Source organism: Poecile atricapillus, chromosome 7, assembly GCF_030490865.1.
Source record: "Poecile atricapillus isolate bPoeAtr1 chromosome 7, bPoeAtr1.hap1, whole genome shotgun sequence".
Classification (NCBI taxonomy): domain Eukaryota; kingdom Metazoa; phylum Chordata; class Aves; order Passeriformes; family Paridae; genus Poecile; species Poecile atricapillus.
The window spans coordinates 32,289,631-32,313,952 of record NC_081255.1 but is presented as its reverse complement, the minus strand read 5'-3'; the positions used below and the strand labels follow the sequence as shown (position 1 = coordinate 32,313,952).

The window sequence follows — 24,322 nt, the reverse complement described above, 5'->3', positions numbered from 1 at the left end:
AAGAAAGGTATGAAATAAATAAATAAAGCCCAGCCTACATCTGGAATAAATATCAATCAACAAGCTTTAAAAAAAAAAATAAAAATACCTTATTCAAGAGGCATTTATATCAAGCTTTTAAATTCTCACTTGGTAGGAGAGGAACACACAGAGTGAAGCAATGCAATAAAAATGTCTGGGCCCAGATATGGGATTTAAGGGTTAAGGGTACAACCTGTTGATTGCTTTCCCTCACCTAAAACATATGGATTTGCACTTCAGGGCAAACCTGCAGAGGAAGCCGATGCCCAGAGCGTGTGTGGAATTCTTGGAAAGGTCACTGGAAGGCAGAATGTACCTAAACATGGCCTGCACACCCTGCTGCCCCAGGGAACAAAGATTTCCCAGCTCCACAAGCCCTGCTAAAAATCACAGCAGAAATTAAAAGGATTCATCTACCAGCAAAGGACTGGGCAGGAACTGGTTTATGAGGATAAAAATCAGCCAAATGCTCTTATTTTACCATTTGTTTTCATAACAATATCATAATAATGATATTGTTATGAAACAATAACAATTGTTATTGTTCATAACAATTTCATAATAATGAAGGAAAGTGTGTCTAAAATGTAATCAGAGCAGGAATTATCAATATGCAAAGACCCAGACTGTTCAGTGCTCCAAAGGACTCCTTTCCTCCCAAGGGAGCTCATTCCAAGTGCAGAATTCCCATTAATTCTCTCCAAAAATGTATTGGGAAGAACAGGAAGGAACAAGAAAGAAGCTCTTAGTGATAAAGCATAAAAGTGGAGCTAAAAATCCTCCAGAAAACAAATCTGAATAAAGTTAGCAGACAAATATGAGAAGGTTTAAACCCCCTCCTTTCTCACATCAGAAGTTGCTGGGTGCTTTATAAATAAAATAATCCAGGATGCTGAATTTTACTCCTTAGGTGATAGAAAACAAAGCATGTGGGAGCAGAAATTATAGAAGTTCTGTTTCCATCCAAATTGAGAAATGGGAAATCCCATTTGCCAAATTCACATTCTTGCTTTTTTTTTTTACCTTTAATATTATAGCTTGACTAAAGGTAAATATTCTAACAGGGTAAAATAAGGTGGGTAAAGAAAGACAGACAAAAGGAATTTTACCACTGGGATTGAATTGAAGTTTGTTGGTAACACTCTGGAGTGCAGCATGATGGAAAAATCCCTGGATTGTCCCATCCTTGGGAATCCAGCTTTTACCTGGATTGAACATCCTGCACCTCTGAGTGTCACCACATAAACACAAAGAGTTACCAGGACATGAGGAACCAGCAGGGATTACTGAAAATTCCTCCAAACTGGGATTGAATTGGTGATCCAGCTGGCCCCAGAATTAAACCTCACATGTACTAATTAATAAATTAATTAATAAATAGCTGGAAGCAGCCCTGGTGCCATCCCAGTCCCACACTGCTATCCCTGGAAATTGCTTCCAAGTCCCCAGTCCAGGCATTGAAAAGGAATTACCAAAATATGAGGATTTTAGAGCAGAAATTATTATGTTTTCTAATGAAAAGGACACTTTTCCTTCTTCCTTGACAAGCAGGAAGGTGAGCAGTTTCTGTGGTGAATGTTTTGGTGAATTTGAGAGATTTGTGGATCTCTGTATCCAAGTGGAAGAAAAAGCCAAAGCAAGCAGGTGTGACAGAAAAGAAATTCCTGTGTCATTATTCCATGGGAGCTCTGATGGGAATGAACCAGCAATGAAAGATAAACTTAAAAAAAACAGACAAAGAAATACATTTTTCCCATGTAGTCACCAAAAGGTCTCTTGAAAGTGCTTAATATTTACCTTCAAACCAAAAAAAAAAATATATTTCATTGGAAATATATGAAAGCTCATTTGCACAAGCATGTTAAATTCAGCACTTAAATTCACATCTCACGTTCCTCTGTGCTGGTCTCCACACTGCACAATGTGGTGACAGACGTGGAGGAGTGAAATCAGAGCACAATCTCTTAAAAATTGCCCCAAAAAAGTGATTTCTCACCAGATGGGACCTGTAACAACCCTGAAGTGTTTCAGCTCTTTCCCACTTGATTGCTTTTCTTTCCCCTTGCCCGTTGTGACACTGAAAATCCACCAGCTCAGCACTTCCACGGTGATCCTTATCCAAAGGGGTTTTATCTCTACTCTGACATAAAATTAAAAGCTGTGTTAATAACACCACCTATCAAGATGATATTATAAAAAAAAAAACAACTTTAGATGTGTATTTAAGGTTGTTTAATGTTGGTTCTGGCCAAGCCTTAAAGCAGAACTCATGTCTGGAAGTTTTATCTCAAAATTCCTGCCCCAATAACACAAAGCTGTGCCCCAGCATTAAAAGCCTGAACTAAATATTCTGAAGACCATCACCACATTTCATCATTTTCTACATCTTCAAGGAAAAGTTTTGATGTTTTAACCCTTTCCCAAAAGCAAATTATCCTCCTTGATTCCTCTTCAAATGGATTCTTGTCTTTCAGGATGCCATTGGCACAAATCTTTTCCCCAAGAGCATTTAATGCCCAAGATTAAGTGGCAAAGAATTGTTTTTCCAGCCCAGTTGTCTTTTTCCCAGGAAGACTGTAGGACTTCACTGAGGAAATCAGAGACCCACAGCACAGTGGGAGTGTGTTCCCAAAAAAAAATGAGTTTTCCAGTGAGAAAAGCACGCAGCAATCCCACTGTTTATTCCAAACCTCCAAAATGAATCATTTCTAGCATCACTTTATCTAAATCTGCGCTCAAGGAATCTGCTATTTATCATGCTGTGATCTCACCGCTGCCAGCTTCATCACAAGAGACTTTACTGAAGTTTATTTCTCCACAGAAATAGTAATATTTTTAAAAAACAGGATATAGGAGGGCGGTAATGAAAATGTTGTCTACAGCAAGATTAGCTGGCGAGTTCCATTTTTTGAGGTCAGCAGTATCACTGTTACACATGAATTTATATCCTTCAGTGATTTGATGGATTGGAGTGTTTGTCTAGCTCTCCTCTTGGAAGTTGGACAATCATTACAAGCTGGATTTGGAGACAACCTAGTAGGTTTTATGTCATATATTTGTCCAAAGTTAAATTGTCTGATTTTTTTTCTAGCTGGAAAAATGAGTGAAGTGCAAAGATCTTTGTACTTAACCCTTCACTTTTTCTGGGATGTGTAGCCCAGAGCTCTCATAATGCAAAGCCCCTACTTATTATTACCCTAAAATTCAGACATTGCCTAATTGTGGAGGACAAATCCTCCAGTGACTGAGAGCAGAGGAGGAAAACGAGGCGTCAGTTTGAGGTTTTCTCCCTGGATGTGCTCATTTAGTCATCTTTTCCTGCTCCTTATTTTTCATGGCAAGCTCGGAATTTTCACCTGGGGTCCATCAAAGCCGTGCTCAGTTTTGTGTGTACAAAGGGAGAGGGAGGATGATGAGGTTACTCTGCCTCCTGCTCCGGAGGCAGCTTTGGGGTGGTCTGTTTAGATCCAAGAAATTTCTTAAAGGAGCAACAGCGGCACCAGGACCGACTCCTCCCGGCGGAGTCAGGATGCAAAAGCTGGAGCAGGGATGGGAATGGATAAATTCCTGCCCAGGGCAAGGCTGAGCTTAGGCAGAACCCCCAAGGAAGCTTTTCCAGGCTGCACTGGAGCTTTCCCAGGCTGTGCTTTATTCTGGGGGTAAACACAGGGCTCCAGTCTCCGCTCTTGTCAATCCAGCGCCTTTAACGAGCGAGGAGTTTGGGTTGTGAAAGGAGGAAAAACGCACATTTCCATCACTCCTTATAAAAGAGCAAGAAAATGTCAAACATGGAGGTAAAAGTCATATTTCACGAGGGCTCAGGCCCAAAGTCGCTCTCCCCCTGCACCTGCAGGGTGAGGAACATGTGCTGGACTGCTCTGTGCTGGCTCAGTGCTCAACATTTGAACTGGAGCCGCTCCAGCTTCTGAATAAATATCTCTGTGCGGGGAGAGGGAATTGCATTCCTTCCTCCAAACACAGTTTTTCTTCTCTGAAATTCTGAAAGAAACCTGTACTTGTGACACATTAGGAACCGAAATCTTTTCTACCTCCAGCCTGGGTGAAGAGCCCTCCCTGCTCCTGCGGCACCACATCCGTGACCTCCGGCCCGGCCACGGGGCCGGCTGTGCTCAGAACGGTGTTCCGGGGGTTTTCTTCCTCAGGAAGGCTGATTTCCAACAGGAGAGCTTTTGGGAATGATATGAGGGGAGTTCAGAAGGATATGAAAGCCCTTTTGGGATAGAGGCTTGTGGATGCCCCCATCCCTGGAAGTATCCACAGGTTGGATGGGGCTTGAAGCACCCTGGGACAGTGGGAGATGTCCCTGGGACAGTGGGACTGGATGGGCTTTGAGGTCCCTTCCAACCCAAACCATTCCAGGATTCTGTGATTTTACCCCAATATCAGGATGGGTTGGCTCCACACAGCAGCAACAACAGATGCTGGGAAAAGGGAGCTGGGAAAGGTGCCTGGGGAGGAGCAGCTGCTGCTGGAAGTCCCCTCAGATGGTCACCCTGTCACATCAGATGTGCCCACAAACTGCTCGTACATGTACAAGTGGTGGTAGAATTGAGATTGGGAATAATAAAAGCAACTCTAAATTGTACAAAAACTCTTCCCCATCCACATTTTAGGTGTATGGTATAAAGAACCCAAGAATTACCACATTTGAGAACAAAGAGAGCTCTGGAAAAGCATCGTGAAGGAAGCTGAACAGAAAAGAAGAAAGGAACAGATGTCAGATTATCCTTAAACAAAGTTACCAGTTTATTTTCCCACTGATTTGAATATCTAAAATATACATTTTTTGCCAAGGCAAACAGGTGATTAAAATACATCAAAAATCCCAGTGAGCAAAGGGCCACACTTGCATTTGCCTGACATTTGTCAGCCATTCCCCAAGTGTCAGCACACGCAGAGCAGAGCAACAATAATATTAATTTTACAAAGGCTGACTGTTTAATTGCAATTAACTGTGGCCTCACAAAAGGCAAGCTGCACTCTGGAGTGCACATAAGCCTCATTTATCCTGCAAGGACAGCGAGATGAAGCTGGCATGAAATATTAAGATCACAATTGCTGTTGGCAAACCTTCTGACGGGAAACTGCTGGCTCGGATGAGCACGGATTACACAAAGGAGCAACGAGGGAAAACACAGCCGTGAATCAGCCCACAAAATGTCCTTTCACTGAGCAGCACGGGGAATGGGTGGGCTGCTGGCAGCAGGATGCTGTGGATGGCTGGAATGTGCCAGGATAACCTCTGGAAGAGGGAAGGCTGGAGGATGTCGGGTGGCTCAGCACAGTCTCATTTATTGCAGGCACTGCTGATGAACTGAACGAGTGCCATCGTCGAGCTAATTAAGGTTCTTGCCCAAACTTCTCCTGCTGGAAAGCTATCCCAGTGCCTCACAGCTCTTCCAGTTGGAAAACATCAACTCAAAGCTACTGATGGCCAGTTTAGACAAATTTAACTTTGCATCAGCATTACTGAGTGCCTCGGTTGCATTCCCTGCCTTCCCGGTGTTTCTGAGGATAACGCGCTGTGTTCACAGAGCAGGAACATTCCCTTGGCTTGACTGAACAAGCCCAACCTGCAGCCTCACCAAGGAGCCTGGCCAGATCACTGGTGGTCTCCAGAATCATAAACCACAGCTGTGCAGAGAATTCCAGAGGTCATTCCAGAACCTTTTACTTCCCTTGCTCCACTGTTTTAATATCATTTCCCTGATACACCCCAGGACTTCATTTTCCTGTTCATCTGCCAGCCCTCGGGGATGATTCCCAGTTGCTTGGTTGCTACACTCCCATTTCCCTTCCTTTTTCCATGTTCTCCATGAATGCCAAAATGGAAAAAGCAAAGAGGACAGAATTTCACCTGAGAGAAACCCAGCAGACATTCCTACCCACCTGGGGCAAAAAGCAGGCAAAGGGCTCTTAGGAACTGTGAGGAATAAAAAGCTTCTTTCAGAGGGTCAGAACTGAGACTGGACCAATAATTTCCATCAAGAATCACCATGGTGAGCACAAGTGGGAATCAGAGCTTGGTTATAAGGAGAAGAAAATCAGGATGGGGACTGGAAGAGCATGAAAGGAAGAGAGGGATCCCATTGCTAAAGGAGAACGTGTGAGATGGGCTGGACACGGCACGACGGCCACACATGAAGAAAAATAGCCGGGATCGTAATGCTGGCACTGGGGAAGGAATTCTGCAGCCTTGGGAAGTCTGTCTATCCCAAAAACGAGAACACACATTCTGTGTTAGGAGTTTCCCAACTCCTGCACTGGCTCAGGAGCCAGCAAAGTCCCCGGGAAGATGTGAACATCCCCACGGAATGAGCTGATCCAAGAAATATTGCAAGGACGTGTCTGTGTGTTTTGCTAACAGTGCAGCTGTTGTGCAACGTGTTTATCCAACAACTGCAAACAATCAGGAGGTCTTGGAATATGAGTTTACAGAGGTTTGCAAAGGTAGTGGTTTGCCCTGGACCCTCGGGGTTTTTTGGTTTTGGGGTTGGTTTTGTTTTGCTCTCCCCAATTCAGATGCAATTTCTTGATCTAATGTGGTGGTGACAAGCAGTGCTGCCAAAACACCTTCCAAGTGAGGATGCATCTTCTCTATCACATTTGATAGGACTAAATTCCATTACATGGAATTTGATGATGTGATTAGGCTCTAATTTCTATTCCTGGTGTGCTGCAGTAAAGTTAATTTCTCTGAAATTTGTCCTGACCGTTGTGGGAAGCAGGTTTTCCCCATGTTGTAGGTGACTGAATTTATTCTCTGCTGTAGGAAAGATGTATTTAACAACCTCCTGGACATTTGCTATGGAAAACTAACCAGAAATCCTGAAAAACAAACAGCAACAACGGCACAAAGGAAGAAAAAAAACCCAGGTGATTGAACTGCTACCAAAGCAAGGCTTTAATCAACAGAATTAATTTGTTTGAAAAGGAAAAAAATCCTTGGATTTTAGAAACGCTGACCAGAAATTCTTTCAGAGAGCAAGTTTCCACTGGAGAATGCCAAAGCTGCACAATCCAAACATTACGTGGAGAGGCTTCAGCACTGACACATTCGCTGCAGACCCTCCCTGCTGACTCCAATCCCCAACAAGAGCACTGTGAGGGGAACTGGGATTTGGGGGAACTGGGATTTGGGGTAACTGGGATTTGGGGCAGCTGGGATTTGGGGTAACTGGGATTTGGGGTAACTGGGATTTGGGGGAACTGGGATTTGGGGTAGCTGGGATTTGGGGGAACTGGGATTTGGGGTAGCTGGGATTTGGGGGAACTGGGATTTGGGGGAACTGGGATTTGGGGGAACTGGGATTTGAGGTAGCTGGGATTTAGGGTAACTGGGATTTGGGGTAGCTGGGATTTGGGGTAGCTGGGATTTGGGGGAACTGGGATTTGGGGGAACTGGGATTTGGGGGAACTGGGATTTGGGGGAACTGGGATTTGAGGTAGCTGGGATTTAGGGTAACTGGGATTTGGGGTAGCTGGGATTTGGGGTAGCTGGGATTTGGGGTAACTGGGATTTGGGGGAACTGGGATTTGGGGTAGCTGGGATTTGGGGTAGCTGAGATTTGAGGTAGCTGGGATTTGGGGTAACTGGGATTTGAGGTAGCTGGGATTTGGGGCAGCTGGGATTTGGGGCAGCTGGGATTTGGGGCAGCTGGGATTTGGGGCAGCTGGGATTTGGGGTAACTGGGATTTGGGGTAGCTGGGATTTGGGGTAGCTGGGATTTGGGGTAGCTGGGATTTGGCCCTTCTATGCCTCAGAGGTTCCATTTTTCAGATGGCCCCTCCAGAGCTGATTGCAGGGTGTTGGAAGCAGGGCTCTGCTCCATCCCCAGAGCCTGCAACCCTGGCTCAGGCAGACACTTTGGAGCTGTGGCTCCTGAGATTCCCGCTTTCCTGGCTTCCCTTCAGCCCACCTGGCAGATTAAAGGGCAGCTCAGAGCTGGGAAGCCTCGCTCCCAGGACTGTGAGGGTCACAGGGAGCCCCAGCTCTGCGGGTCGATGGCTCCATGAGCCCCGTTCCCCTTCCAGGGAATTTCACAGCTTTGGCTTCCCCTGCAACCCCCAAGAACCCCAGAGCTCTGCAAGACTCGAGCCTCCCCTCAGTGGAAATCATCATTCCCTGCACAACTCACATTTTAATCCATTAAAAACATAAACAAGTTAATCCAGGGAGGGAGCAGGAGCCGGCAGTTCCCACTTTTGTGGATTACAGAAATTCCCTGCTTGTGTTTGTGTCCCTGCAGATTTCATGGAGCTGCTGGCAGGATGTGGATACAGCACAGCCTGCGCTGCTTCCCTGCTGAACCCCTGCCCAAGGGGTGTCAGGACACTCCAGCAATGCTGGGCTGCCCTGGGAGCAACAATTCCCACTGGAGCTCTCAGCAGCGGAAAAAGATCCAGGAGAGAAAATAGCAGATGTAGTTTTACAGCCAGCACAGGTTTGTATGAAACAAAGAATGAAATTAAGAATAGTTTGTCCTTTGAAATGAAACAAAACTTCAAAATAACAAAGTAGCCCTGAAGTAGCTTTAAGACTTCATCCCAATAAAGCTTTCAGCTCAACCCTGAGGTCTCCTCTCCAGGTGGATGCTCCATTAAAGCAGTTTAAGTGGAGCCCTACAGCTCCATCAAGAGATCTCACCTTGATTTTGTTTTAAATTATCAGCCAGAGCCCTGTGCACATCCTTTGAAGCCAATGGATGCAGATGGGCTTTAACAAGATTCCCTTCAAAAGGACTGGACCCATCAACTGTCCCTTGGAATACTAAAAGAAAAACACAGGTGTTCCTGTGGCCCCAGGAAGAGGAAATACCACACTGATTAAAACTTGAACCACACTCGCCAGGACAGACCTGAACCTCCTCCCGCCCTCCTCAGGCCTCCCCTCCCCAGTTCTTCCTGAGGATGGGGAAAATGGGAACACATCAGGAGCTGAGCTCAGGATCTGCACATGTAATTCAATAACCTCTAATGAGAGCCAGGGAGAGCTGGGCAGGAGCGGGGCTGGCCCAGAGGGATGGGCTGAGAGTAGGGCATCGACAAAAAATCACAATTCTCCATTTCATGGCAGGAAAAAATACCTTCATTATAACATTAAAATGTCACCATGTGTTTAAAACATCACCCAGATGCCCAAAACACTGTTTCTTATCCCTAGAAGCTCTTCCAAAATACTCTTTTCAAAGTCCTTTCTCTTCCAATGAATGAGATTTCCTCCTGCTCCCTCTCTCCCTTCCCTTTCCCTACCCAGGCTTCATTTTTTGCAGCAAGGCTGAAACACACCCTTGAGCACTTCAGAGCTCCACACCCCTGGCTTACATTAAAAGAGAGGAACGACTTTAAAACATCTCAGCTCACTGTTTCCAAAGGTCTTCTCTCCTGCCTGGGAGCTGCTGGGGATTGTTCCAAGCTGGGAGAGCCATGGAGAGACAGAGAGCATCCTCTGGGAGCTGAGTCAGGTCTGCTTCTCCTGCTGCAGCAACACCTTCTGGAACAGCAGGAGAAGCTTTGGAGCAGAGGAAAAGCTCTGGAACAGCAGGAGAAGCTTTGGAGCAGAGGAGAAGCTCTGGAACAGCAGGAGAAGCTTTGGAGCAGAGGAGAAGCTCTGGATCAGCAGGAGAAGCTTTGGAGCAGAGGAGAAGCTCTGGATCAGCAGGAGAAGCTTTGGAGCAGAGGAGAAGCTCTGGATCAGCAGGAGAAGGGGTCATGCGAGGGCTCTGCCTCCCAAATGCACCGTGGTGTGCAGGGAAAGTGTTAAATAAAGAATTCTCTTCGTGTTTAAATCTCAATGAAACCACAGCAGCTTTATTTTATTTTTTTAATTTTTTTTTCCTTCCCCAAAATCAGGCCCACCAATGCTTGCTTTCTTTAGGAGCCAAACAACATTCTTGGAGAGCAGCTCAGTATCTCCAGAGGTGTAAATCACCACCCTCTATCTTATTAGAAACATTTGAAAGAGGGAAGTGCTTTCAAAGCCATAAACTCGGGATTCCATACATGTTCCCAAGCTGCAGCAAACACACATTCCTTACTCAAACTGGTTTTAATTTGCAGTCCCTTGAAAGCACAAATGCAAAAGTCTAAATACTGAATCAACTTAACTAACAATAACAAACCATTGAAAAACTTGTACTTTGTAACTTCTTAAAATAAACTGGAAATAGGAATCACTCAAATGCCAAAGGCAATGCTGTGGGTGGATGTCCAGTGCAAAGGCAGTCAGAGCTCCCAGGAAAAGGCAATTCCCTGCTCCACTCTGGATTATTTATGGGCACAAGGCTGACAGAGCATTGCAAACTAAAGCACCAATTCTCCCTGCTAAAAATCCAGGGACACAATGAGAACAGCAGAATGAAAACCACATGAGGGCTGAAGAGAAGGAAAAATTGCCACATCCTTTGTGAACAGGAGTCCCAAGGAGATAAATCCATACCTGGAAGCAGAGGGTGGGCAGGCACCCAGTTATGCCCAAGATATAAATTCTGGGGACTGGCAGGATGCCCTTTGCTCTCCATCAAGTGTTTCATCAAATTATATTTATATTTATATTTATATTTATATTTATATTTATATTTATATTTATATTTATATTTATATTTATATTTATATTTATATTTATATTTATATTTATATTTAATGTGTCTTTCAAGGTCTTTCATTAAAGATATTGATATTATCTCCAACCACAATCATTGTCCTGGTGCTCCAGCTCTCTAAGGAAATCACAGCAGCAGCTTTGGAATGAGCAGAGCTTCCAAATATACCTGAAATACACCAAAATTCCTTCTCCAAGAGGGCACAGGATGCATTCCCTGCTGCCAACATCCCTGTGCTTGTAAAATCCTCATTAAATACATTAGTCCTTTGGGGAAATCCTCAGGGAACAGGGACTGGTGTGGAACACGAGCTTTGGGAATTGGGGAAGTGTGGGTTTAAATCATAACTGGGCAGGAAATGCTTTTCTTCCCATACAGAATCTGCAAAAATGGAAATAATTTCCAAGTAGTTTGCAGTACTTCATTAAAATTTAGAATCAAAATTACAACCTTGAAAGGAAAAACGGCCAAAAAACCACTTTAAAATGTATCATTTCCTACAAAACTTTGTTTTTTAATAAAGCAGGATATGTTTTCCCTGAATGTAATACTTCAGGCAAGTTTATCTGCCAGGCATGAGGAATTTACAGTATTTTACCAGCCCAGCTTGCTGCTCTGCATTCAGAGAAAGCACCTTTTGTCAGCAGCTGGGGAAGAGCTGAATAAAGAGCACAGAATAAGTGACATTTAATCACTGGGGAGCTGCCTTTTCTCCCTGATCCATTGTCAGGAGAAAAGGCTGAATTATGGAAAGCTGATTAGGGACAATATGGACTCCAACTGGAACATGGGACACATCCAGAAGGTTTGCTCCAGGGTACCAAGGCTTCAGGAAATATTATTAACCTCAACTATTGTCACCCATCCAATGGAATTTTAGCTCAGAGACTGAAAGTGTTCAACCTATGAGCATCCAAAAGTGGACCCTCACCCCTAAAAGTGTCCTAGGCCAGGTTGGACAGGGTTTGGAGCAGCCTGGGATAGTAGAAGGTGTCCCTGGATGGAACTGGATGAATTTAAGGTCCATTCCAATCCAAACCAGTCTGAGATTCAGCCTCAGTTGCTCTGTGATTTTATATTTATTCATTAGAATTTTTTTTTAAGACATTGAATACAAAAGATATGCAAATCCCAGGCCTTTAATAATAAGCACTCAAATATTACTCATCAGTTTAGCTTGGTTTAATAAAGAAAAAAGTAGTGGAACTATAAATAAGGTGTCCAAGTTAATGATGCTTTGCAATTAAACCTTGCATCCATATATATGTATATAAAATATATTATATTAGGTATAATGATCTCCCACTGGCCAGCAAACATCAAGAGACAAGAACAATAAGAACAACTTCCAAGCAGCCTTTAAAATCCTGACTTTCCTAACAAGCTGGAACAAGGATAAAACATGCCATGACCTTACACAAGTCCTGTGCCTCTCTGAGTACCCAGGGACTTAAAAAAATCCTGGAAGAGAAAATTCTGTCAAGTAAATCTTTATTAAATCCTGATTGCTACCCTTGGAAGCAAAATGAATTAATTGCCAGTTATTACCTCTGAAATGATAAAAATACGGTGCTTAGATGGAATTAGTGTGGAAAAGAAAGAAGCCAAGTGTTTTTTCCAGTAGGAAAAGCAAAAGCATGGCCCAGCTGTTCCTGCAAGAGCAGCACCTGAGGCTGTGATGGGCTGGGGTCAGAGGAGGTGACAGAGGTCAGGTCAGACCTCCAGGAGAACTCAGAATGCCCCAGGAAATCCTGATGGAGATTCCCTGAAGGTGACCCAGCATCCTGGGAGCAGCTGGGGAGGTTCAGGACTCCATGGAAAAAGCAAATCAAGAGCAGAGTGAGTGACTTGGGTGGTTCTGCAGAGGAGACAGGACTCAACCACCTGTGGTTATTCCAAAAGCAAGGAGGGATTTCTGAACTCAGAGAAACGGAGCCTTTCATTCACAAAACAAACCCAAAGCAAAAAACAGCGAAGCAGAACAAACAAAAAAACCACAAAACCTGAGAAAACCTCGGGAAAACCCCTCTGAGGAAGCAGCAGAAAGGAGGAAAACTCATCAGGATCCAGATAAAATGAATCACAAGGTGAGTGAGGAGGGGGTTGCTCCTTGCAGGAGCTGCTCCTGCCCAAATTCTGATCCCCAAAATGATGAGGAATTAATTCCCTTGTACCTCATCCCTCTGGACTGAGCTCTGGGCACAGCTTGGATCAAAGGCTCTGTTCTCTGCAGCAAAGGAAATTTCCCTGATGTTTTCCACCTCCAGTCTTCAATGGAAACGAGGAAAAGCTTTGGCAGGGCAGAAATAAAATCAAATCCTCCTAAAGCACTGAGCCCTTCAAGTTCTTCTTTTGGTGGGTTTCTCACTGCCCCACCCTTCACATTTTTCTATATGATATCCCAGTTTCTGTGGTTTAGCCATGGGATAAGTCTCCCAAAACTATGGATTAGCAGAGGGATGAAAGGCACTGGCACACAGGAATAAAGTGAGTTTTCTCTTTGAAGTGAGTGACTGGCTCACTCTTTAAAGGCTGCCAGCTTGGAAAGAGGAAAAATACCTTTTCCTTGTGTGCCAACACAGCTCCTGTGGATCCTTTCTCATGAGGAGCTCTGCAGAGTTACTTACATACTAATATATTTATATATAGATATAAAAAAATTTAAATATATGTATATAATATGTGATCCTTGTATAAATGGATATGCAGCCCACACCTGCCCTGTATGACACCCCCACATTGCAGCTCTTCCCTGAACACCCCAACAGAAGATGATGTTCTTTTTATTTCCAGGAATAAATAGATTTTAAAGGATTTAAGTTTTTTTTAAAAGTTTCAATAGAGTTAAAGGAAGTTACCCTGAAACAAGACACAAAATCCATGCAAATTTGCCAGGAATTATTAAGACTTTCCACACTTCCCAACCAACAACTCAAGTTTTGTTTTTTTTATTTTGCAGTAAGACATTTTTAGAAGACAAGTTTTGAAGGAGAAGCCCAGGAATCTCCCAGGGTCTCCCTGAAAGCTCTGGAAGTGAAAGGACAGGAGGTTTTTTTCCCTGTTTTTGCCCAGTGTGCAGCCACATTTCCACTGGATATTCCCCATTATGCCAGAACCTGCCTCTGCACGTGACTTTGGCACAGGATTCCAGTCTGGGAGTTCCTCTTGGAACTTTTCAGGAGAGAAAGAGAATAACATGGAACTCACTTGATAAATTGAGTGTTAGTGATCAAAACCCACTGAAATTCAATGCCAGTCTCAGGCTGACCCCACAGATTTTGGGTCAAGCTCAGCTTGTAAACCCACACTTAATTCCAGTGCTGGAATTTGGATTGCTTACCTTTTCTATAGGAAAATACCAAATTTCTGATGTTTGCTGGAATTGCTGTTTGGCTCAAGATGGGAGAGCTGGAGAAGAAAAGGATCCAGGGAGAGCTCAGAGCCCCTTGCAGGGCCTGAAGGGGCTCCAGGAGAGCTGGAGAGGGACTGGGGACAAGGGATGGAGGGACAGGACACAGGGAATGGCTTTAAGCTGGAAAAGGGGAGATTTAGACGGATATTGGGAAGGAATTCCTGGCTGGGAAGATGGGGAAGCCCTGGGATAGAATTCCCAGAGCAGCTGGGGCTGTCCCTGGATCCCTGGCAGTGCCCAAGGCCAGGCTGGATGGGTTTGGAGCAGCCTGGGACAGTGGGAGCTGTCCCTGCCGTGGCAGGGGTGGAACTGGATGAGCTTTACAGTCCCTTCCAATCCAAACCATCCCATGATTCTGTGATTTCCAGTCACATCACGGAGTTAAAATTTATAAATTATCAAAGCTGAGACCAGAACCAGCACGGAAAACACATATTTATTTCCAAATGGAAAAAGCATGGAGCAATCCTGGAATACCATTGCTACAAGAAGCAAAATTCGTAAATTTGCTTGAGCCCTGGATTATCAGCAGGTCCCAGAGCTCCACTTTAAGCCCATTTTTGCTGTGCCTGGGCTGGAGTTTAAAGCCAGGCAGGGTTACAGAGCTCAGCTCTCTCTGGGCACTCAGGTGCATCTTTACAGCACATTTCACTCCCAGTCCTGCAGCCACAAAGCCATGAATGATTAACTTGGTAAGAAATTAAAACCACCTTTCTCTCAAGCAGGATGGTGCTTTCTGTGCCTGTTTTTTCATTATTTCTGCAAAAGATGGAAGTGAAAAGTAACACAAACCCCACTGCTGCCTCAGCACTACACTGAAAATAACAGAAATAAAATAAAAATTGCCAAAATGTTCTGTGTGTTGTACAGAAATAGAGGAGCCAGCTGCTGATTACCAGAGGCCATAACGATTCATTAATTAATACCTACAGCAAATGTGGCCCTATCAAAGCAAACAACAGCAAAAACAAGAATTACAAGAAGAAAATCCATTTAAATCAATTACCACTGTTCACATACAAAGTACCCAGGAACTGGGTCACATTCCTAGAAATCATGCTGCTCATCCCATGGGGAAAATGATTCCCTCCAGCTACGAGCCCAGCAGTCACACACTGAATTATCACAATTATTACATTACTCATTTATTATAATTTTCAATTAAAGCATTCAGAGTTTAGCCTCTAGTCACAAATGAATCCTTAAAATTTTCAACTTAAAAATTCTCGGGATCAAATTAGAATTTGAATCTTTCCACTTGCACTGCTGTCAGAGATGTAGCAAATAAAAGCTTGGACAAAATAAAAGTTTGCCAACCAATGCACAGATTCTGTAATATGGGAATCACCTCTCAAGTCCAGCAATCTCTCATAGTGACCACATGGGAGACAAAAAGTACCAATAAACCAAAAATATTTCCCACATTTAGGCAAAAGAGAAAAAAATCTGCTTCACACCCACCCCAGCTGCACAGTCTGGAGGCCACCATGAGAAGGTTAAAGCAAAATGAAAGAGAAATAATATAAATAATAAATACTATTGATATAATCAATAATAATATATATTAATAAATAATAATAATATAAATAAACCAAAGAAATGACTAGAGATGTTCAGCCCAGTGTGAGTGAAGCAACTCTGCAAATCCATTACAGCACAACCCCCCAAAAAATTCTGTATTTAACTAAAATATGGCCAAAATATATCCTGAAAATACACCCAGCCTGGTCTGGACTTCAGGGGCTCACAAGCTGTCCAGACATTTTCCATTAGGAAGCAACTAAAATCCAGGATAACCCCAGTGGAAGCAGAATCAGTTTATATTTTCTGGTTTTTTTCTGAGCACACAAGAATTCCCTTTACATTTTCACCTTTGAGGAAGGAACTACTGAAAACTAAATATCAAATAGAGTTGTTCCAAAGCTTAAAAATGAGAACAAGCTGCCGGTCAGAAAGTAAATAATTTAGAATAGATTCAAACAATTAGGATTAACCAGCTTGGATTTTATTCTTTTTTTTTTTTTTAAAAAAAAAAAAGACTGTTTGATTATTCTGGGCTGTGTTTTGGAAACCATTTCTACCTTGTTTTTCTTGGGAAAACAATTTCACGCTACAAAAAAAGGCACCGAGCGATGAAAAGCATTTGTTCCTTTCTAGTTCTTAAGTAAAACCAGCAATGTTGAGCAGGTCAGATATAATAAATACAGCTATTTCAAGGCAAAAGAAAAATGTTTTCCTGGCCTAACTTTGAGTGACAAGAGAAAATTTTTCCCAGCTTGCAACTCCACTTTATTAAAAGTGCTCAATTTGATTTAATTGGATATATATGGATATGTTCTATTGGGCTGCTTTGTTGCATTTTTCAAATTAATCCTCCACCACTGAAGGAACATTTTCAAGTGAGTGGATGTTCTGGACACCTTTAGAAGTTCTGCTCTGTGGCAGCCACAGCCTCGTAGCCCATATTTTTGAATTTTGGATACTTGGATTACCCCAGCAGGAAGGCGATAGGACTTGAATGGAGCTTTTTGTTCAGCCCTTTAATCGCTTCCAGCACTTGCTCCAGCCCACAAGATCCACACCAAATTTAGTCAGACATCCAGGCCAGACGTGAAGGATTTCTCTGCAGATCCACTCAATTCCACCAGTTTAACATTTTGGTTTCTTGAGGTCGAGAAGGAGACAGTGAGGCAGCTTAAAAGTTAATTATTATCGCTACAAACCTCCCCAAGTCCTGGGAATTTCCTATTTTAATTAAAAAAAAATAAGAATCATCCATCCTTAGCTGTTTCCAACCCTATATCCTGGGAATGAAGCTAGCAGAGAGACACAGAAATACAGATATTTTTAAGTCCAGTTTGCCGTGTAATAACCCTGCAGCTCAAATCCTCTGTTTCCTCATGAAGACACCAAAACATTTCAGTCAATTGGAAGCAACTCCTCTCCTCCCCATTTGTCTCAGATTTGTTACCAAGAGCTTCAACTTCCCAGAAGGAGCTGGTAGGGAATTTGTACTCTTGCATTAAATTATCGTGGTTTGAAGCCACTGGGTTTGATCTTGTCACGCTGATCCTGTCCCACACACAAAGGGAATTATTTCTGTGCCCCAAAATGTTTGGGGAAGGGCAGAGAGGGAAGATCCCCCCCAAGGAGAGCCTGGCCTTGCCTGGCGCTCAGGGCGCGGATGCTCCAAGCGGGAATCTCCGGATGGGTTTTTCCTTCCCTGTGCTGCAAAGGGATGGAGATTTTGGAATAAAAATCCCACTCTGTGGGCTGGGCAGTGCCTCGTGGGAGGATGTGGAGAAGCACAAGTTTTGGGATGGGGAGGGGGTGAGAACCGCGCCGGATTCCAGCCCCGCGTTCCTCATTTGGAAGCAATTGCCCCGTGCAATCCATCAGGAGAGGCCACAGCAGATAGCTCTGTGAAGTGGAAAAAAACGAGTTCCTAATTTATATATGACAATTAAACCAAATTGGATTGATTTCATCTTCTTTTCTTTTTTTTTTTTTTTTTTTTTCCTTTCTTCTTTTTGGGAAGACTTTAAAATGAACTGTAAGTCAGAAGATCCGCCAGGGCTCACTTCCCTAATTAAACACATAACTCGGATTAAAAACCTTTTTAATCCAGCTGCTGAGAGCCTGTGGAATTGTGGAGATGTATAGTTTGTGGGAAACATTGTGTTCCTTCTTGGATTCTTCAGCTTTCAGAAAAGACAGCATGTGAAAACTTTCCATAAATACAAACTGGGCTTTCCAATTAAACTACTGTCACTTCTATAGAATAAGTGAGAAGCCAAATGAAAGCTTAGACAAATGTTTTTAAAGTTAAAGTAACCAGCTTCAAATGAAATACACGACTTTTCACTGCAGCCATACCTTTAGTAACTCAAGCAACACTTTTTTGTAAATAAGTGATAAAATATTCCTGATTTAGACACGGCATTGCCACCAAGAGACTGCAAAACACCCAGGGTGTGGGTAATAAAAGAGATAAAACCAAACTTCAGAAGGAAATTCCTTCTCTAGCTCAGAGTTCAGAGCAAGACACGGACGTTTCTTACCAAAAACTCCTTTTTGCCCTCCAATTTAGGAGTTTATTGATCAGTGTTGATTATTGGAGAAGAGACAGAAGAAGAACTCCCTCCATCCTAGTGGAAGTGCACTGGAATATGAAATATTCTGTACTTGCCCAAGGAGCTGCAGTGTTCCCCATGCAGCAGCTCTGGGTTATTGCTCTCAGACTGGCTCTGCAAGGACACAGCTCTGCAGGTTTTACACACTCCAAGCTCTCCAGCTTAGAAAAACAGAACAACTGAGAAATATCAAAGGCCTAATCCTGTGGAAACAGCTCTGTCTTTGAAAAACCCAAGTGTTTCCAGCCCCAAAGCAGCCAATTTAGGGTACATTTGTAAGGCCCTGCTGGGGTCAGGCTGACTCACACTTACATCAGCTCATTCCCAGGATCCCCAGTCAGGCTCTGTCAAACATCTCCTTTGGAATCCAGCCCGACCCATTGAATATTTGTGCACAAAATCCTTCCTACCTGCTTGGGAACATTTTAAATGAATGGATGGTGAAGGCACCGGCTCCTGCAGTCCCCCAATGAACCCATTCCCCCTTTCACCCTGACTCTGCTACAATGGGCTCATTGTATCTCTGTAGGGTCTCTTCCATCAAACCCTAAAATTAATAACGTGGTTCCAGCTGCAGGAGTTCAGTGCCTGAGGCTGGGAGGATCCTGTTTCCCAAGCGGGGTGTCCTGGCCATCCATCAGCTGATGCTCTGGAGGTTTCCCTGTTCCACCCAATCCCCAGGGAATCTTATTTCCAATCTTCAGCAGGGAACCAACCGGCTTTGGCAGTCACTGATGTGGATCTGGGTGTCTGCCCTTGTCCCAGATTTATCCAGAGGGTTTCCAGCTCTTTTCCACACCAGCTGGAGGCCCCTTAGCGCTGAGCTGCTCACACCTCTGGAAAGGATGGAGGCACTAAGGGGAAATGGGCTCTTTATTCCCATTAACACCTCCTGTCTTTGTCATGGAAGCCCCTCACAGCTGGGAATTCACAAAGCCACAGGACCAGGAGGTGGCTGGGAGCAGCTCCAGGGGACATCAGCCTTTGGAGACCTGATTCATTCCCTGGATCACAGCTAAGGAATAAAAATGACATTATGGCTCTTCTGATTTCATCACAGAATTCCCCAAAGTGGCTCCCAGCTCATCTCCTCTGCACAAGAGCTGGGGAGATCCTTTCCATCCTTCCACACTGGGCAAGACCTGAAGCCTTTATCAGAGCAGATTCCCTATGGAATTCTCCCAGTCCTAAAGGGATGTAGCAAAGGCTACTGGAAATCCCTGGTGCACCAGCTGCTGTAACCGTTCTGCAAACCTCAATATTTGTTTTAAAGACATCTCCCGAGGTGAAAAATGGCTCTACTTCATTGTTAAAAGACAATGTCCTGGGCAGTTAATCTCCACCATTTATTTTATATCATCCAAACCAAAATATTGATACATCTGGACAAAGTCAGTGCGAGGAAAGAGCACATTCCCAAAGCATTCATGAACACAAGCAGCAGGTCATAAATTGTAACTATCCAGAACTGACCCCAATTAAGGAATCTGCCCAGGGAGGAGGCAGGCAGCCACCAGGGCTGGGTTCATTCAGCACATCGATAGAAATCCAAAAGGTTAAATTAAAAATATCATCAGCTTGTTGGCCTGGCCTCTCCTGAGTCCCAGAGTTAAGACAGCATAACAATAAATCCCCCCCAGGGTAGGTCAGATATTTATTCAATTGTTGTGCCCAAGAGAACGCCACAAACTCAGGAAAAACCATTTAAATGTTTCACTCAGACTGAGAGGGGATTGCACATTCCTGAGAGGCTCCTGCTGGGATTCAGTGGCAGGGAAATTCAGGATGAGTCCATGCAGGAGCTCAGCTTGAGTTAATCCAAGCACTCTGCTGCTCACAGTGAAAAGGTGAGTTCTGCCAATCCTTCCTGAAGGAAATTTGTGCTGCAAGGCCCAGCTGTGCACTGGGAGTAATCTAAGATTATTAACTCTTGTTTTAAACACAGAAATATTTGAAACACAATAAAAAAAAAAAATCCCAACAAATCAAAGGCAGAAATATTTTTTTAAAAAATCCTCCACCACCTCCAAATTTTCCTCTGCTGTACCTTAAAGAAATTCAGCCAAGTTGATGGCTGAGAGATTCCTGGTTCTGAAAGCACGATCAAGGCAGGGAAGTGATCACCCAGTTCAAGACAATGAACATCATCACTATTTCAAAACATCAGAGAGAAGGAAAAAGAAATTTCTAGCCAGAAACTTCCAGCCGAGCTGAAATGTCTCCTGCATTTGTGTGACAAGCACACAAATAACAACATTTGTGTTTATCCTCTCCACACCTCTAAATTCCATTAATGGAAACCATGACCTTGACATTTCCATTGTAGTGCTCTTTTAAAAAGCAACACAAAAGCAGGGATTCATCTAGTTTATCTTTATTTTTAGGAAAATACTTCTTTGCCATCAGTAATAAGATCTCGCCGCTGTCTGACCTCAAAGGAAAACTAAACAATGATTTCTGCACCATTGTGCAAATCATAAAAAAAGATCCAGTAGCATTCCTTCCCATTGGGTCTTATTTTCCAATAAAGAGGTACTTTCCTGGCATCAAAAAAACCCCACAATATTTAACATTCCCTTTAAAATATCTCCAGCAAGTCACTCAACCCGAACATAAAAGTTGAGCATTAACTGGCTTTATCCATCTTCTTTTCTCTGTAAATAAATGAAAAGAAAACTCTGAGTGAGGAAAAGCCCACGCAGCTGAACGTTACAAATTCAGATTTTGTGACTGCTGGCTCCCACAAAGCCTTGTGTGTTATACAGTTCTTATCTGTAATTAATTATCTGTAATTAATATCTGCTCTGGATTGGGTTATGCTTATTGACACAAACAGCCTCCAAGCAAACTACAGGTTAATAATTAAATGTGAGCATCTGGAACAACAAATTGATAGAACAAAATCACATCATTATACATTGAAAACTCAATTTGAATAATGTAAGGAAAAATTCTCTATCTGAAAGCATCAAATTCATTTATCTTAAGAAAGAGAGGCATGTCCAAGTCATTCTGTGGATTTCATCATTCTTAAATTTACTTCATTGAAAAAAATTAAGAAAAGCACAGGTGGTAACCATGCTACCAACTTCAGTACTATTTGTAGCTATATTAGGGTAAAAGGTTCCAAACAATATCATTCCTTTCATTGGAAGCACCATTTTAAAATGCTGTCTTTAAACACTTTCAGATTATTTTCTCCCATTGACACAACATCAGCAAAAGCCACAGTGTGTGACATTTAATATAATTTAAATTAATATCATTTATCTACATCTTCATCAGCTTTTCCATCCCTTAGAAATTCCCAGTTGAAGTCCTTTGGGAAAAAGGGAGAATCCCTGAAGAGGCACATGGTTTGATTTTTATGGGAAGCAATTTGAATTCCACGTGCTTACGAGTTCTTTGCACAGCCCTGTGCTCCTGACAGAACAGATCAGCTCATGGAGCTCCTCGGGAATGAATTGAGTTATGAATCGAGTCACAAACAACGACTGTCCCGGTAGCTTCACAGATTTTATCACTGGAAAATAATGTTTGGAATGTGGTTCATGGCAGGGAGCACAGGGCAGCCCCTCCTGGCTCCCTGCAAGTCAAAGCCCAGGCAGAGCTGCACAGGCAAACAGGGATTTGGCCCGGGCACTCACTTGGATAAAATCAGATTTATTCTCAGCAATTCCCGGAGCCACTGGCGGCTTTCAGGCAGCGAATAAAGGAAAGCAAATCCATAGGCTGCTGGAGTGAGACTAATGATGATCTATGCCTGACACTGGAAGTGCCAAAAGCGAGTTTGTTGGGAAATCCTGCCCTGTGCCTGCAGCCTGGGCACTGCCCCTGCAGCCAGCAGCCTCCAGTTGCTGCAGCTGCTGCTCACAATCATTTCTTTTGTTGCCCAGATTTTGTTGTTTGGCCAAGTCCTTGCTCAGCTTCCACTGTGGAGAGGTCAATACTCAGCCACCATTCAGAGCTCGCTTGGGCTTCTATTTCTGTTTGCAACAGGATTAAAAACTGCAAGCTCACCAGGCAAGGCCTTGGATTTATTGCTCTGACAGCATCACTGCAGTCAGGCAATGGCAGAAGAAAAGAACAGGTTCCAGGGATGTGACATTTAAAAAAATATAAAATTCAGTGCTGATTTCACTTGTTCTTGTTGGGTTATCCAGAATATCCACTGCTTTCTTCTGGAAAATCAACAGCAGAGGAAGAAGCTGTGCTGGGCAGATGTTACAACACAAACTCTGCTGCACAATTTGGATCAATCACTCAATCACTTGAGTGAGCAGGAAGAGAAATGAGTCTGCAGCTGAGTGATTTCCCACTCTGAGCAGAGAAAAGTCACAGTTATCCCACAGATATGGTTTCCAACAGCAGATCCAACAAAAAACAAGCAGGACAAACATGGAGAAGAGAATTCTTATCTTTTTGCTACCTACCTGAACCAAATTACATGTGTTTTTCTTGATCAAATTGCAATTATTTAAAAATATTTAATCTAAAATCAGATCACCCCAACAGCACAAAAACTCAGTACTGAGAAACTCATCCAGCAGGTCTTGGAAGATCTTGGAAGTGTGAAATCTCAGAGCTGCTGGATACCTGGGTACTGTGCACATTTAGGGGCATCCATCCCTCTCCTGGACTTAGAGCTGTGTGTGGATACCAGTCCAGATTCCACATGTTTCAAACAGATTTAGAAGGTAAAATGCCATGTAAGCCAGCAAAAAGAAAACAGCTTCTTATTTGTTCTTTTTAACACCAACTCGAAAGAATTGCAGTTTTTACAAAAAGCAGCTGTGGGGAAACAGAACAAAGTGAAGATTTTCTCACAAAAAAAACCAAAACCCAAAGGCTTCCACCATGGGGGGTTTCAGTGAGGTGTCTTATCAGAGAATGGGCTGAGTTGGAAGGGACCCATCAGGATCAGAGTCCAGCTCCCATCCCTGCACTGGACACCCCAAGAATCCCACCCTGAGCAGAGAACACAGCAAATAACAGCACAGAGGAATCACAACTGGAAATCACAAGTCTACATTAAAGCATTTCCCAAATTAAACATGTTATTTAAATAAAAAGAGGAAAGGGAATAATCACAGATGCCTGAGCCTCTCTGCAAAGGCCACTGGGGTTGTGCCCCAGTCCCAGAGGGAAATGGGTGACCTGGTCACTGGGACACCAGTACAATGAGCAGTCAGTCACACAGCATCAGCAACTTTTGGTGTTGTTCCTTCTCAGTCATAACCCAGAGAACATTCAAAAGCTGCCCATCCCATTCCCTGTGTTATAAATCCATATTGTGATATTGGCTTTCACAAGTATTAAGATGAATGATGTTTATTATATGCTTTTGCTATGTCTTTTTCTCCTGCTAGCAAGTTTTGGGCGTAGGTCAAGAAGAATTTTGGGCATTAGGGCAATGTCCTGTCTGTGCAAAGCAAGATAACCTCCAGGAAACAAATGATTGTGACTGCAATCAACACTGACTGCCTGCAGAAGGAGGAACCCCAGCCCAAATAAAAATGTGATAAAGGGAAATAAAATCTTTAAGACACACGCTCTAAAAAGGCAGATTCAGGGAATCTTGAATTCCAAGATTCATTCTTGGACAAATATGAATATTCATTAAAACCCCACAGCAGGATGGGATGAAAGGAGTGTTCCAAAGATATCAGGTGTGTTCCTGGCAGCACTCCAGGGTACCTGGCTGTTTTAACCCTTTGCTTTATTATCTTTGTCTCCTAATTGTCTTTTTGTTTATATTAAACCTTCTATAATTTATTAAGCGAGTGAACCTGGTTTTTCACACCTGGCAAACACGTTTGATGTTCTTGAATTCTCTCTTCCTGCACGTGAAGGGAGAGTGCCCTCAACACCATCCCATGGCCATCAGTGATGAGCAGCAGCCAGGGGCACAACTGCAGCTCCAGCTGTTACAATTACAAGACAAAAAAACCCACCAGCAACAGAACCACCACGTTAAAGCCACACTCTGCTCCCTCCCAGAGCAGCCCCAACAATGGTCCCATTGTTCTGCAGCCTCATCTCTGCCCAGGGCCACCCACATCTTCCTCACTCCGGGGAGAAGTCAGAATCTTCCAGCTCAATAGACAGCCAGGGAGAGGAGAAAGCATCTTTAC

At 43.4% G+C, this 24,322-nt stretch overlaps 1 protein-coding gene across 1 annotated transcript in view; it reads right to left on the bottom strand.

The window, feature by feature from the left end:
• ROR1 (receptor tyrosine kinase like orphan receptor 1) overlaps positions 1 to 24,322 on the bottom strand; it is a 146,077-nt gene that overhangs the window by 94,130 nt on the left and 27,625 nt on the right. The window lies entirely within an intron of this gene.